The sequence below is a fragment of the Chiloscyllium plagiosum genome, unplaced genomic scaffold (genome assembly GCF_037043375.1).
Source record: "Chiloscyllium plagiosum isolate Xiang-an unplaced genomic scaffold, Cpla_swu_hap1 HiC_scaffold_42, whole genome shotgun sequence".
Taxonomy (NCBI): domain Eukaryota; kingdom Metazoa; phylum Chordata; class Chondrichthyes; order Orectolobiformes; family Hemiscylliidae; genus Chiloscyllium; species Chiloscyllium plagiosum.
Window position 1 is genome coordinate 17,377,206 of NW_028270180.1, and position 15,893 is coordinate 17,393,098.

A 15,893-nucleotide genomic window follows, 5' to 3' on the forward strand; every position below is an offset into this window, starting at 1 on the left:
CCCATAGTGTGCAAGCTCGATGGATCATTCTTGGGAAATGCAAAGTTATAGGATAGGGGATGTGGGTCTAGCTGTGATGCTCTCTGGAGGGTCAGTATGAGTTGAATGGCCTGCTTCCACACTGTAGGGATTCTAACCATACTCATTTTCTGTTTGGCCTCTAGAAGGGATCTCTGTAATTTCATGGCTCTGTTCCCAAAGTTGACACTTTCTTTTCTGAATGTCACATTTTAACAATCCTTCTTGACCTTGCAATTACAAATGGACAGAGAGATGTACAGAAAAAAGCTGCCAACATCAGATCACAAAATATGAGGAAGTATCGCCACTGAGGGATGTGCGTCCTGGAGTCCTGGCCAATATTTATCCCACTGTGTTGACATTATGCATTCCATATCTAGAGAGATAAGAATGTTTATTCTGGAACATTCCAGATAATCTTCATGTGCTCCCTTTTGACACTATCTACGGGTGTGTACCTTTGGGAAAACTCTTTCAAAGGTGGACCAGTTCTTGGTGCCTGGTTTAAAATTTCATTCCCCCTCACCAATGGATCACTGGTTTCAGACTTTACATCTCTTTCTTACAGAATTCAATTGCAACTGGACTCCCTGATGATAATTATCTTTAAATCAACCTTTGGGGATAAGTGGGACTTGAAACTGGAGAGGGTTCAGAAGAGAGTTACCAGGATGTTGTTGGATATGGAAGGTTTGAGTTATAAAGAAAGGCTGGATAGACCGGGAATTGTTTTCACCAGAACATAGGAGGTTGAGAGGCGACTTTATAGAAATCTATAAAATAATGAGGGTTATAGGAAGAGTTAATGATGGTTGTCTTTTCCCTCGGAGGGGAAATTCAAGACTAGGGAACACATTTTTAAGGAGAGAGGAAAGAAATTTAGAAAAGACATGAGGGGCAAATTGTTTACACAGAGGGTGGTTCTGAGGAAATGGCAGATGTGGGAACAATTACAACATTTAAAAGACACTTGGATAAGTACATGAATAGGGAAGGTTTGGAGGGATGTGGGCCAGGAGCAGGCAGGTGGGAGTAGTTTAGTTTGGGATTATAGCCAGCATGGACTGATTGGACAGAAGGGTCTGTATGACTTTATGACTCTGTGAATGCAGACCTTCTGATTAAGAGGTAGGGACACTACCACTGAGCCCCAAGAGGCCTCATTTCCCTCACGGTTATGCAGTTGTTGACGAGATTGAATGAGCCAATTCTAGATGGCAATTCTATACTTAAAATGAATGGAAAAGGCTGTTAAAAAGACAGGTTTTCAACTGGGTCACCTGGTTGTACAGATCCTCCGAAAGGACCCCTCACAGATTGACACTTAGCACAAACAGGAGAAGTAGCATTTCAGAAATTGTACTCGTGTTATTTAATTTCTTCCTTTAGATAAATAATGGACACATGAAAATGCAGTCACAAAAGTCCAATTAATTTGATGACACCTCATTAGTTGTGAACGTACCTCATAAGTAGGAATATTCTGCAACGTAAAATGATAAAGGCAAGTCAATGCTTAAATATTTATTGAAGAAAGCATCAGAGACTGGCTTATGAGCCTGTAAGTGATTGAGAGATCGATCGTTCTGCTGTGCAGATAAATGATGTGGAGGTGCTGGTGTTGGGGTGGGGTGGACAAAGTCAGAAGTCACATGACACCAGGTTATAGTCCAGCAGGTTTATGTAAAATCACAAGCAGTGCTCCGAAAGCTTATAAATGAATCTGTTGGACATAACATGGACACATAAATGATGAGCATGGTATAGCCTCAAAAATTTGTGGGTGTGATACACTCTCTGATGTTTCAGACAATGCGGGAAAGTGAGCTTAAGTGTGGAGTGTGTTTCCAAATAAAAGGTTTTTTAACTGAGGTCACCTGCTAAACTTCAAACCTTTTCACAAGAGACCCTCCTGCAAATATTGGCACACTTCCACATCCTCTTGAAGTTACAGAGGGTTCCATGCCTGCCTTTACTAGCCCAATAAGAAAATGCACAAAGAACTTGCTTTGAAATATTGGAACAGGAATAGGCCGTTTGACTTTTCTTGATCAATCAGACCAAACCCCCTCAAAATAGATCAAGAAGATAGCCTAGACCCTAATTCTTACTTATTTTAAAGGTAAATGTTGAGTTCTAAATACAATTAGGTTGGACAAACAGAATCCCTACAGTGCAGAAATAGGTCATTCAGCCCATAGAATCCACACCGACCCTCTAAAGAGCTCCCACTCAGATCCTCTTACCCGAGAATTCTGCATTTCCCATGGCTAATCCACCAAGCCCACACACCCCTAAATACAATGGGTAATATAGCACGGCCAATTCAGCTAACCTGCACATCTTTGGACTGTGGGAGGAAACCGGAGCATCCGGAGGAAACCCACACAGATGCGGGGAGAATGTGCAAACTCCACACAGGCAGCCACCTGAGGCTGGAATTGAACTCAAGTCCCTGTGAGGCAGCAGTGCTAACCACTGAGCCACTGTGCTGCTCCACTTCTTGGTGTAAAGCAAAGCATATTTATTCAAACATTATCATTAAAACATAACAAAAAAAGGAACTTGCAATAATTTATCTCTATGGGAAAACTTCGCAGAATAATAGATTATTTTACTATTGGACTGTAACTGTTCTGATAAAATATCTTCCCATAAAGACACCTTTGGCAAAAAGGCAAATTTAGAAAACAGATTGTCTCACACGCAGTTCTCTAATCCAAGAGAAAAGAACATCAAAAGGCAATTCAGAGAGACAGTGTATCAGCCGGGAGGGATTCACTGCCTTCCAACCCCACTGAGACCCCAGAAACAAATGCTGAATGCTAAACTAAAAATCTTAGATCTATAGGAGCTTGACCACACCCAGCCAGGCTGCTTCTATTGTTCCAACATTTAAAAAGAACAATGAGGGCCCCACAAGTTGTTTATCTTCTCATAGACTGCTTGGCACCTGTCCTTCAATCTCTGTCTCTAAAAGGGAACAGGACAAAACAACCCTCTTAAAGCCATAGCATCGTCACATACATAATCATAGAAACCAATAATAGAATTCCTGCAGTATGGAAACAGGCCATTTGGTCCAACAAGTCCACACCGACCCTCCGAAGAGTAACCCATCCAGAACCATTCCCTACGACTCTACATTTCCCCTGACTAATGTGCCTAATCTACACATCCCTGAACACTATGGGCAATTTAGCAATTCCAATTCACCTAACCTGGACATCTTTGGACTATGGGAGGAAACCGGAGCACCCGGAGGAAACCCACACAGACACGGGGAGAATGTGCAAACTCCACACAGACAGTCCCCTGAGGCTGGAATCGAACCCGGGTCCCTGGCGCTGTGAGGCAGCGGTGCTAACTACTGAGCCACTGTGCTGCCAGTAATGCCCTGAGGCATGGCACATTGGCGAGACCAAGCAGAGGTTATGGCAACAAATGAACGGACACTGCACAACAATCAACAGACTGGAGTGTTCCCTCCCAGTTGGAGAACACTACAGCAACCCAGGACATTCGGTCTCTGACCTTTGGGTGACCAGCCCCCAAGGTGGACTTCAGGACAGGCAACAATGCAAAGTGGCCGAGCAGAGGCTGATAGCCAAGTTTGGTACCCATGGGGATGGCCTCAACTGGGACCTTGGGTTCATGTCATACTACAGGTGACCCCACTGCCCAGACACTCCTACAGACCCATACACTCACACAGACCCTCTCTCATACACTCAGATATACACACCCACACATGCACCCTCTCACAGACTTATACCCCTTCACACTCACACTCTCACACATAGACATACACACACTTTATCACAGTCACTCATACCCCCCCGCACACACATCCACATGCACACACACAGATATAAGTTTGTGGGCTGAATTTGTCCTTGCAGAATTATATTTTATTTTGCTCAAAAACTGCATGAATCCATGTCAGATTCTGTAAATTCCTTTTGTAGATTAGAATCATTCTGAACATTGGGGCACAGACAGCCTCACACAGGGTACCTCACACCTTCAATGCATTATCTGAGACGACATGGCACCTATTGTTAAAGTGCCCTTGAGAAGAGAATGTAGCTTTTTTAAAAAAGTTCTGGGATTTACATATGAAAGAACTGAAACCAACATGGTCATTCTAAAAGATGAGAGACTTAACAAATAATTCAATGTATAATTTCAGTTACATCGCACTGTAAACTTTTGCTATAAATTCTGTGTCTTACAATCTTATACTCCACAACCACCTGATGAAGGAGCAGCACTCTGAAAGCTAGTGCTTCCCAATAAACCTGTTGGACTAGAACCTGATGTTGTGGGATTTTTAATTTTGCCGCTAGTAAATGGAAGAACAGAGAGCATTGTCACATCAAGTAAGAGACCAGATTGCATTCACATCGCATCTAGCCTGTTCCACCATTCAGTTAGATCAAGATTGATCCATATCTCATCTGCACTGACCTGCCTTCATTCCAACCATTTGCTACCGTCTTCTAGAAAGCAGCAAACAAGAGTATTCAAGGCCAGCCCGATGGCGAACCACCTCCATTTGTTAAAACTGTCCGTTCTGACATAGTTGGTAGCATCTCTGAATCAGTGGGTGCTGGCCACAAATCCCAGTTCAGGGTTTGCTGGTGTTCCAGTGTGGTACTGAAGTATGGTTGCTCTCTTGGAGGTACTCCTTATCAGATAAGATAAAGAGATCTGTCCTTTCCAGAGAGACTCAGAGAAAATAGCTAACCATAAAGTCACCGAGTCATAAGAAACAAACCCTTCAGTCCAACTCGTCCATGCCGACCAGATATCCTAAATTCATCCAGTCTCGTTTGCCAGCACTTGGCCCATATCCCTGTAAACACTTCCTATTCATGTACCCATCCTGATGCCTTTTAAATGTTGTAATTGTACCAACCTCCACCACTTCCTCTGGCAGCTCATTCCATACATGCACCACCCTCTGCGTGAAAAACATTACCTCTTGGGTCACTTTTAAATCTTTTTCCTCTCATCTTAAAACTTTTGCCTGCTAATTTTGGACTCCCCTCCCCTGAGAAAAGATGTTGGTTATTCTCCCTAGGCCCCCCATGATTTTATAAATCTCCTTAAGGTCACCCCTCAGCCTCCGACGCTCCAGGGAAAACAGCCCCAGCCTGTTCAGCCTCTCCCAATAGCTCAAACCCTCCAAACCTGGCAACGTCCTTGTAAATCTTTTCTGAACCCTTTCAAATTTCACAACCGGAGACCGGAACTAAATACTGTATTCCAAAAGTGGCCTAGCCAATGTCCCGTATATCTGCAACATGGCCTCCCAACTCCTGTACTCAAGTAGAACAGAGCATATGTTGCCGGGTACGAAATGTTTGAGTTATAAAGAAATGCTGGATAGATTGGGATTTTTTTCACCTTATAGAGATTTATAAAATCACAAGGAGCATAGATAGAATTAATAGTAGGTGTCTTTTCCCTAGGGTGGGGGAATTTCAGGACTAGGGACATATTTTTAGTGTGAGAGGAGAAAGATTTTAAAAAGGCACGAGGGGCAAACCTTTTACACAGAGGGTGGTTCGCATGTGGAATAAATCTCTAGAGGAAGTGGTGGATGTGAGCACAGTTACAACATTAAAAGACATCGGATCAGTACATGAATCGGAAAGGTTTGGAGGGATATGGGCCAGGAGCAGGTGGGTGGGACTAGTTTAGTTTGGGATTATGTTGGGCATGGGCTGGTCAGACAGAAGGGCCTATTTCTGTGCTGTATGACTCTATAACTCTATGTTTCAGGATGTTTACCTGCAGACGTGTTGAACTAGATCAGCTCCTCAATCGCCCCCAGCAGTAGCGGGTGCAGTCGTACTGGGTTCAAGGGGGAGTTATGTGTGAACAGGAGACTGTACAGCATGCAACAGACCCTCCTAAAAAAGCTCTACAAAAAGGAAAGTTCACCAAAGGAGAAACCAGAGGTTGTCAAGAATCACCTTTGGGATATGTTTATCCTTCCAGAAATAGTGGGCAGCACACTGTCTATAGCAGCACAACCATACACACACACAGATTCATTCACGCATACACACACACACAGACACACATGCACACATGTGCACACAAACGCACATACGCAGACACACACACAGACAGACACGCACACACGTGCACACAAACACACACGCACACACAAAGACACACACACGCACACACACACAGACACACGTGCACACAAACACACACGCAGACACACAGACACACGCACAAACACACACACATACACACAGACGCACACACACACACACACACATACACACAGACGCACACACACGCACAAACACACAGACACACACACAGCCACCCACAAACACACACACATATACACAGACACACACACACTCGCACACACACTGACACACACTGACACACACGCACACACACACAGCCACCCACAAACACACACACATATACACAGACACACACACACACTGACACACACGCACACACACACACAGCCACTCACAAACACACACACATATACACAGACACACACACACACACACACACTGACACACACACACTGATACATACACACTGACACACATGCACACACATTAATCAAACCTCACTTTATACTTCTGACACGGTTAAAATACAACAAACAGAATAAATCTATTGAAATACTTGGCAAGACAGTGTATTAATTAAGAAACAGCTGTTCCAACATCAACAGCATCACACAACCACACACTTTCACAAAGGCAATTCAGCCACACGGTTACTATCTCACGTGTTGGTTCTCTCCAATCCTGCAGAAAGAAACACCAAAAGAAAAAAACTGCCCCATTTGGTTTTAAGAGGAAGCCTCTCTGTCGACGACTTCACTCCAGCAGCAGAGAGACTATCACTCCAGCAGCAGGAGACTATCGCTCCAGCAGCAGAGAGACTATCACTCCAGCAGCAGAGAGACTATCACTCCAGCAGCAGACAGACGATCACTCCAGCAGCAGACAGACGATCACTCCAGCAGCAGGGAGATTATCACTCCAGCAGGAGGGAGACTATCGCTCCAGCAGGAGGGAGATGATCACTCCAGCAGGAGGGAGACTATCACTCCAGCAGGAGGGAGACTATCACTCCAGCAGGAGGGAGATGATCACTCCAGCAGGAGGGAGATTATCACTCCAGCAGCAGGGGGACCATCACTCCAGCAGGACGGAGACTATCACTCCAGCAGCAGAGAGACGATCACTCCAGCAGCAGAGAGACTATCACTCCAGCAGCAGAGAGACTATCACTCCAGCAGCAGACAGACGATCACTCCAGCAGCAGGGAGATTATCACTCCAGCAGGAGGGAGACTATCGCTCCAGCAGGAGGGAGATGATCACTCCAGCAGGAGGGAGACTATCACTCCAGCAGGAGGGAGACTATCACTCCAGCAGGAGGGAGATGATCACTCCAGCAGGAGGGAGATTATCACTCCAGCAGCAGGGGGACCATCACTCCAGCAGGACGGAGACTATCACTCCAGCAGCAGAGAGACTATCGCTCCAGCAGCAGGGAGACTATCACTCCAGCAACAGGAGACTATCGCTCCAGCAGAAGACAGACTATCACTCCAGCAGGAGCGAGACTATCACTCCAGCAGCAGGGAGCCTGTTGCCCCAGCAGCAGAGAGACTATTCCTCCAGCAGCAGAGAGACTATCACTCCAGCAGGAGTGAGACTATCACTCCAGCAGCAGGGAGCCTGTTGCCCCAGCAGCCGGGAGATTATCACTCCAGCAGCAGGGAGCCTGTTGCCCCAGCAGCAGAGAGACTATTCCTCCAGCAGCAGAGAGACTATCACTCCAATAGCAGGAGACTATCTCTCCAGCAGCAGGGAGACTATCGCTCCAGCAGGAGGGAGACTATCGCTCCAGCAGCAGACAGACTATCACTCCAGCAGGAGGGAGACTATCATTCCAGCAGCAGAGAGACTATCATTCCAGCAGCAGAGAGGCTATCACTCTAGCAGCAGGGAGCCTGTTGCCCCAGCAGCTGGCAAAACCTTACAAGTCTTGGAAAGCAAAACTAAAGACTTTTGGGTCGGTGTGAATTTGACTCGGCCCACCCAGGATTCCTTTGTCTTCCTTTAAAAAACACCACTGAGGGTGGACTCGAGGTTGTTTACTAAATGTCTGCCTGAAGGAGAGATTTCGGGTCCACTGTGCTAACATCCCACTGCAAGAGAAACAGCAGAGGACACATCTCTTAAAGGAGCAACTACCTCCAAGCCCAGCAGACCTAGTATCAGCGTCACTCACTCCTCTGGGTCTATCCCTCAGAAGTATATAGTTTGTGATGGAAATTTGTAAATAAAACTTGTTTCAGTGCGATTAAAAAAAGGGATGTTCAGTGAAGGCCTCATTTCCCTACTAAAAGATCCCACAGTATAATTTGTTATGAAAAGAAGGGAAGGTGTCCCCGAAATTTTCGTTAATATTCATCGCTCAACCAATATAATAGACAAAAGATGACTTGTTCAATGCTGTTTGTGGGAGCATTGCCTGTTGTGTGTTGCCTGCATGGCCTCAAATAGTGTGCAGTAGGTTGTGTGGGGAGCTCTGAATCAATGATGGTCCACCCGTCGGTGACTCAGAAATCCTGGCTTTTGAATTCTCGTTTCCTTAAAGCTTTCCGTTTTATCCTTCCACAGCGTATGTACATCTCCAGTTGCCCTCGGGAAGGTGGTGGAGAGCTGCCTTCTTTAACCATTGCAGTCCATGAGCTGTAGACGGCATCAGGGAGGGAGTTCCCGAATTCTGACCCCGATATCGAGGGCAATATCATTCGGCAGCTTCACAATTTGTGAACGATGACCCGAATTTGTCCATTCCCTGAAATTCAGCTTGCTCTCATCAGTCTGAATGCTACAGCTTCCAATCTTTCATGTTTGTCTGGATTATTTTCGGGTAGTGCATATTAGTGTGATATCTGGGGGTTGGGAGTCTCTTCTTTATAAATGGACACCATCATGAACCCAGGTGTGGTCTGTCCTCACAATCTGCCAAAGGGAGCAGTAACAATAGACAATGGGTGCAGGAGTAGGCCATTCTGCCCTTCGAGCCTGCAACACCATTCATTATGATCATGGCTGATCATCCTCAGTCAGTATCCTGCTCCTGCCTTATCCCCATAACCCTTGATTCCACTATCCTTGAGAGCTCTATCCAACTCTTTCTTAAACGAATCCAGAGACTAGGCCTCCACTGCCCTCTGGGGCAGAGCATTCCACACAGCCACCACTCTCTGGGTTAAGATGTTTCTCCTCAACTCTGTTCTAAGTGGCCTACCCCTTATTTTTAAGCTGTGTCTTCTGGTTCGGGACTCACCCATCAGCGGAAACGTGCTTCCTGCCTCCAGAGTGTCCAATCCTTTCATAATCTTATACGTCTCAATCAGATCCCCTCTCAGTCTTCTAAACTCAAGGCGTATACAAGCCCAGTCGCTCCAATCTTTCAGCGTAAGATAGTCCCGCCATTCTGGGAACTGACCTCATGAACCTAGGCTGCACTCCCTCAATAGCCAGAATGTCTTATATTCCAGGTGTGGTCTCATCAGGGCCCTGTACAGCTGCAGAAGCACCTCTTTGCTTCGATACTCAATTCCTCTTGTTATGAAGGCCAGTATGCTATTAGCTTTCTTCACTGCCTACTGTACCTGCATGCTTGTTTTCATTGACTGGTGTACAAGAACACCTAGGTCTCATTGTTCTGCCCCTTTACCTAACTTGACTCCAATTAGATAGCAAACTGCCTTCCTGATCTTGCCACCAAAGTGGATAACCACACGTTTATCCACATTAAACTGCATCTGCCATGCATCCGTCCATTCACCTAGCCTGTCCAGGTCACCCTGTATTCTCCTAACATCCTCCTCACATTTCACCCTGCCACCCAGCTTCGTGTCATCAGCAAATTTGCTAATATTACTTTTAATACCTTCATCTATATCAGTAATGTACATTGTAAAAAGCTGCGGTCCCAGCACTGATCCGTGCGGCACACCACTGGTCACCGCCTGCCATTCCGAAAGGGAGCCGTTTATCACTACTCTTAGTTTCCTGTCAGCCTACCAATTTTCAATCCATGTCAGTATTTTGCCCCTAATACCATGTGCCCTAATTTTGCTCACTAACTTCCTATGTGGGACTTTATCAAAGGTTTTCTGAAAGTCCAGGTATACTACATCCACTAGATCTCCTTTGTCCATCTTCAGAGTTACATCCTCAAAAAATTCTAGAAGATTAGTCAAGCATGATTTCCCCTTCATAAGTCCATGCTGACTCTGACCTATCCTCTTACTTCTATCCAGATGTGTCATAATTTTGTCCAGCATTTTTCCCACCACTGAGGTCAGACTAACTGGTCTATAATTCTCTGTTTTCTCTCTCCCTCCTTTCTTAAAAAGTGGGATAACATTAGCCACCCTCCCATTCGCAGGAACTGATCCTAAATCTATAGAACATTGGAAAATGATCACCAATGCATCCACAATTTCTCGATCCACCTCCTTCAGTACCCTGGGATGTAGACCATCAGGCCCCGGAGACTTATCAGCCTTCAGACCTAACAGTCACTCCAACACCATTTCCTGCCTAATATAAATTCCCTTCGGTTCAGGTCCTTCAGCCACTATTACATCTGGGAGATTGCTCGTGTCTTCCCCAGTGAAGACAGATCTAAAGTACCAATTCAACTCTTCTGCCATTTCTTTGTTCCCCGTAATAAATTCACCCGTTTCTGTCTTCAAGGGCTCAATTTTAGTCTTAGCCATTGTTTTTCTTTACACATACCTAAAAAAGCCTTTACTATCCTCCTTTATATTTTTGGCCAGTTTACCTTCATACCTTATTTTTTCTTTGCGAATTACCTTTTTAGTTATCCTCTGTTGTTCTTTAAAAGCTTCCCAGTCCTCCGATTTCCCACTCATCTTTGCTATGTTATACTTTTTCCCTTTTGTCTTTATATGGTCCTTAACTTCCCTCGTCAGCCACAGCCACCTCTGCCCCCCCTTAGGGTCTTTCTTCCTTTTTGGAATGAACTGATCCTGAATCTTCTGCATTACACCCAGAAATACCTGCCATTGTTCCTCCACTGCCAATCCTGCTAGGGTACTGCACCACTGAACTTTGGCCAGCTCCTCCCTCATAGCTCCATAGTTCCCTTTATTCAACTGAAATATTGTCACTTCCGATTCTACCTTCTCCCTTTCAAACTGCAGATTAAAGCTTATTGTATTGTGGTCACTACCTCCTAATGGCTCCTTTACTTCGAGGTCCCTGATCAAATCCGGTTCGTTGCACAACACCAGATCCAGAATTGCCTTCTCCCTGGTAGCTCCAGCACCAGATGTTCTAAGAATCCATCTCGGAGGCACTCCACAAACTCCCTTTCTTGGGGTCCAGTACCATCCTGATTCTCCCAGTCTACCTGCATGTTGAAATCCCCCTAACAACTGTAGTAATATCTTTGCCACAGGCCAATTTCAGCTCCTTATTCAACTTACACACTACATCCAGGCTATTGTTTGGGGGCCTGTAGATAACTCCCATTAGGGTCTTTCTACCCTTAGAATTTCTCAGCTCTAACAATACTGACTCTACATCCCCTGATTCTAGGTCCCCCCGTGCAAGGGACTGAATATCATCCCTTACCAACAGGGCCACCCCACCCCCTCTGCCCGTCAGTCTGTCCTTACGATAGCATGTATAGCCTTGAATATTCATTTCCCAGGCCCTGTCCACTTGAAGCCATGTCTCAGTTATCCCCACAATATCGTAACTGCCAATTTCCAAATGAGCCTCAAGCTCATCCATCTTATTTCTAATGCTTCGTGCATTCATATATAATATTTTAATTTGTTACTCCCCTCACCCTTCCTATCAATCCCTATTTCACTTGACCTTACGGCATGATCCTTTTTTGAGTTTTCTGCTCCATTGATTCCATTGTCTTTCTTGACTTCTTTTGTTCTAATTTTCCCTTTAACTTCCTTCTTAAACTTCCAGTTTTTCCCCTCCCCCCCCCCCCCCCCCCCCCCCCCCCCCTGCTATTTAGTTTCAATGCAGCTGTGTTGCAGTGGCAAACCTGCCTGCCAGAATGCTGGTCCCCCACCTATTAAGGTGCAACCCGTCCCTCTTGTATGATTTATCCTTACTGCTAAACATACCCCAGTGATCCAAGAACTTAAATCCTTGGTTGCTGCACCAGTTCCCCAGCCACACATTCAACTCCATTATCTTCCTGTTCCTGTCCTCTCCAGCCCGAGGAACTGGAAGCAAACCGGAGATAACTACCCTGGATGTCCTCCTTTTCAACCTTCTTCCAACTTCTCCGAAGTCCCGCTGTAGAATGTCCCTCCTCTCCTTCCCGACGTCATTTGTGCCGACACGTACCACCACCTCTGGCTCTTCACCTTCATTCTTGAGAATTTCCTGCACTCTGTCTGTGATGTCCTTAATCCTGGCACCAGGAAAGCTACACACCATCCTCAAATCCCACCTGTTGCCGCAGAAATCCCTTTCAGTCCCTCTCACTATGGAGTCCCCTATCACCACGGCTCTGTGTGATGTCTGACTCCTCGGCTCTGCCTCCACGCCAATTTCTGATTGGCAGACCTGACCGCCTCTCAGACTGGCAGTGACGTCTGTCTCTCATCTCTGCCTTCCTCATCATCTTCTCCCTTCTATTCTCTTCTGGTATGCTCGGTATAATAACCTCGCTGAAGGTCCTGTCCAGAAAGCTCTCGTTCTCTCGGATGAGCCTGAGGTCATCGAGTTCTTTCTTCAGTGCTGCAATATGCTCTGTCAGAAGCTGAACTTGTACACACTTTCCACAGTTATACGAGCCAGCTACGCCAGAGTCCCTGACCTCCCACATCATGCACGGAGTACACTGAATCAGCTTGGCAGTCATGTCTTCACCCTCTTCAAATGTGGCGTAATCACTTCTCTCAACTTCTTTGTCGAAGACTCCTGAGCCAAAGACTTGCTCTTTTCTCAACAGGAACTTCCCTCGACCCCCGTGTTTTGTTGCAAGTCTGTGGACTTTTAATTTAGGTTCGAGGAGGCCATACTGTGTAGGATTCTGGATTAGTGGTGCTGGAAGAGCACAGCAATTCAGGCAGCATCCGAGGACAGACAAAATCGACGTTTCGGGCAAAAGCCCTTCACGTCGATTTTGCCTGTCCTCGGATGCTGCCTGAATTGCTGTGCTCTTCCAGCACCACTAATCCAGAATCTGGTTTCCAGCATCTGCAGTCATTGTTTTTACCATACTGTGTAGGACCTGGGGCCTAGAACACACCTACTTAAATAACACTCACCCACCTTCCCAACAGCCTCTGCGCTCCGACTTCACTTCCGCCCAGCTCCTGCCGCTCTCTGCTGCAAAAAAACCATGGAAACGAGGAACAGGAGGAGGCTATTCAGCCCTTCGAAAATGCTGCACTGCTCAATCTAGTCACGATATGGAGGAGCCAGTGTTGGACTGGGGTGGACAAAGTTAAAAATCACGCAACAAGTTATAGTTTTTAAATTAATTTATATTAAGTCTAAATTTGTTTACGAACTATAACCTGGTGTTGTTGATTTGTAACTAAAGCTGTTTAATATATCATTACAATCCCTATTGCTATAAGTTCTGTGTCATATGGTCATGTTCTACAAGCAGCACTCTGAAAGCTAGTGCTTCCAAATAAACCTGTTGGACTATAATGTGGTGTTGTGAGTCTTTTAACATTATAATCATGACCAAACTTCTCTCTTGATGCAATATTCCTACTTTCTCCCCATATCCCTTGATGTCTTTAAAATCTGAATGGTGAACCACCTCTTTCCTAACTTGGCCTCCCCTGCTTTCTGGGGGAGAGAATTCTACAGATGGCCTTTCATCTTCACTGCATATTCATATCTGATACGTTTATACTTATATTAACTCCCCCAGCTAGATGTGGATAGCATATTGGTGAATAGACATTTATTACAACTCCTGGTATCTACATTGATCAGAGTCACAGGCACTGCCATCCCTGGACTAATGCTGAGCAATTCTGCTCCAAACTGTTGCACGCCCCCCTCAGCATGTCAGGTAGCAAGCGGCCCCACTAAGATGGAGACCGTTATGTCACCAGGTCACATGCTCTGACAGCGATGGCAACATGGGCATGTCTCTTAAAGGCACATTGCATACTAGCTATGAGATAGAGTATAGCATGAATCATGGATTAATTGCAGATTAAGGGCAATTTGTTAATATTGATAGAATTCTAAGATCTCCCTCCCTCCGTGTGCACTGTCAGCCAGTCGGTAGAGTGCTTGCCTTTGGCTTTGAGGTTTATGTATTCAGGTACCGTGCCACAGACTCAAACCACATTGCTTCCTGACTCTACAGTGGAATACTGAGGGTGTCAGCGTTGACATCCAATGGTCAGATGCAACTAACTTGAAGATCAAAGATATACCGTCTGGCTACACCCCGGCTTTGCTGTTGCAGCCATTTATAAACGAGAGAAGTCCCATTTCCATCACTAGCTATTCCACTTCATGTATTGGAGATTGAAGTTCCATTGAATCATGGACAAAGGATAACAGAGAATAAGGTCGTTCAGCCCACCACGTCTGCACCAGATGGGGAGAAAAAAACTTGACATCCGTTCAAATCTTGAGAACTGGGAGCAGGGGTAGGCTAGCTTTCCCATTGAGCCCGCTCCGCCATTCAATGGCTGATCCTTCCGTGACTCAGCTCCACTGACCCGCCCACTCACCGTATCCCATAGTTTCTTTACTCATCAAAGATCTATCTACCTTTGCCTTAAAAAATTCAAAAATGTTGCCTCAACTGCTTCACTGGGCGGGGAACTCCACAGATTCACAACCCTTTGGGTGAAGAAGCTCCTCCTCAACTCAGTCCGAAATCTGCTCCCCCTTATTTTGAGGCGATGCCCCCTAGTTCTACTTTCGCCCTCCTTGCTTCTATATTATCTGCTCCCTTCATAGCCACCTTCTAGAGCTTGGTTTGCAGTTATTCACGTTGCAGTGCTTGAGGTACACATCCAGGTACCTTTTAAATGAGTTGAAGAATTTGGCTTTCACTACCAAACCAGGCAGTGAATTTCAAACGTTCATAACACTCTGGATGAAAACATTTTTCCTCATGACATTTCTAATCCTTCTACTAATCACCTTCCATCTACTAATCACCTTCCATCTGTGGTAATTAACCTCTTTGCTGGAGGAAGCAGACCTTTCTGGAATTAATGTAATTTTCCAGAATCACACTTTTCACTTCTTCCTCATATTTTTGTTATGTATGAAGCCATAACACACAAAAGATCATAGGCTTCACTCCATTTGAGAGATAGAATTGGGTGTGTATAGCTTAAGGGGAACCCATCTAGGAAGGTGTTGGCCTACTGGTATTATCGCTAGACTATTACCCTCTGAAATCATGGACAGCTCAGTGGTTAGCACTGCTGCCTCACAGCACCAGGGTCCCAGGTTTGATTCCAGCCTCAGATGACTGCCTGCATTGATTTTTGCACATTCCCCCCCATGTCTGCATGGGTTTCCTCCCCCAATCCAAAGATGTACAGGTTAGGTGTATTGGCCATGCTAAGTTGTCCCATCATGTTCAGGAATGTGTAGGTTAGGTGTAATAAGGTAGGTGAATGGGTCAGGGTGGGACACTCTTCAGAGGGTTGGTGTGGACTGTAGGGATTCTATGAAATGGCCCGGCAGGCCACTCAGTTGTACCAATCACAACAAAGCCCCTTTAAGGGTAAGAAGTATTGGCCAGCCAGTGATGCTCATATCCTATAAATGTATTTTGAAAGGTCTC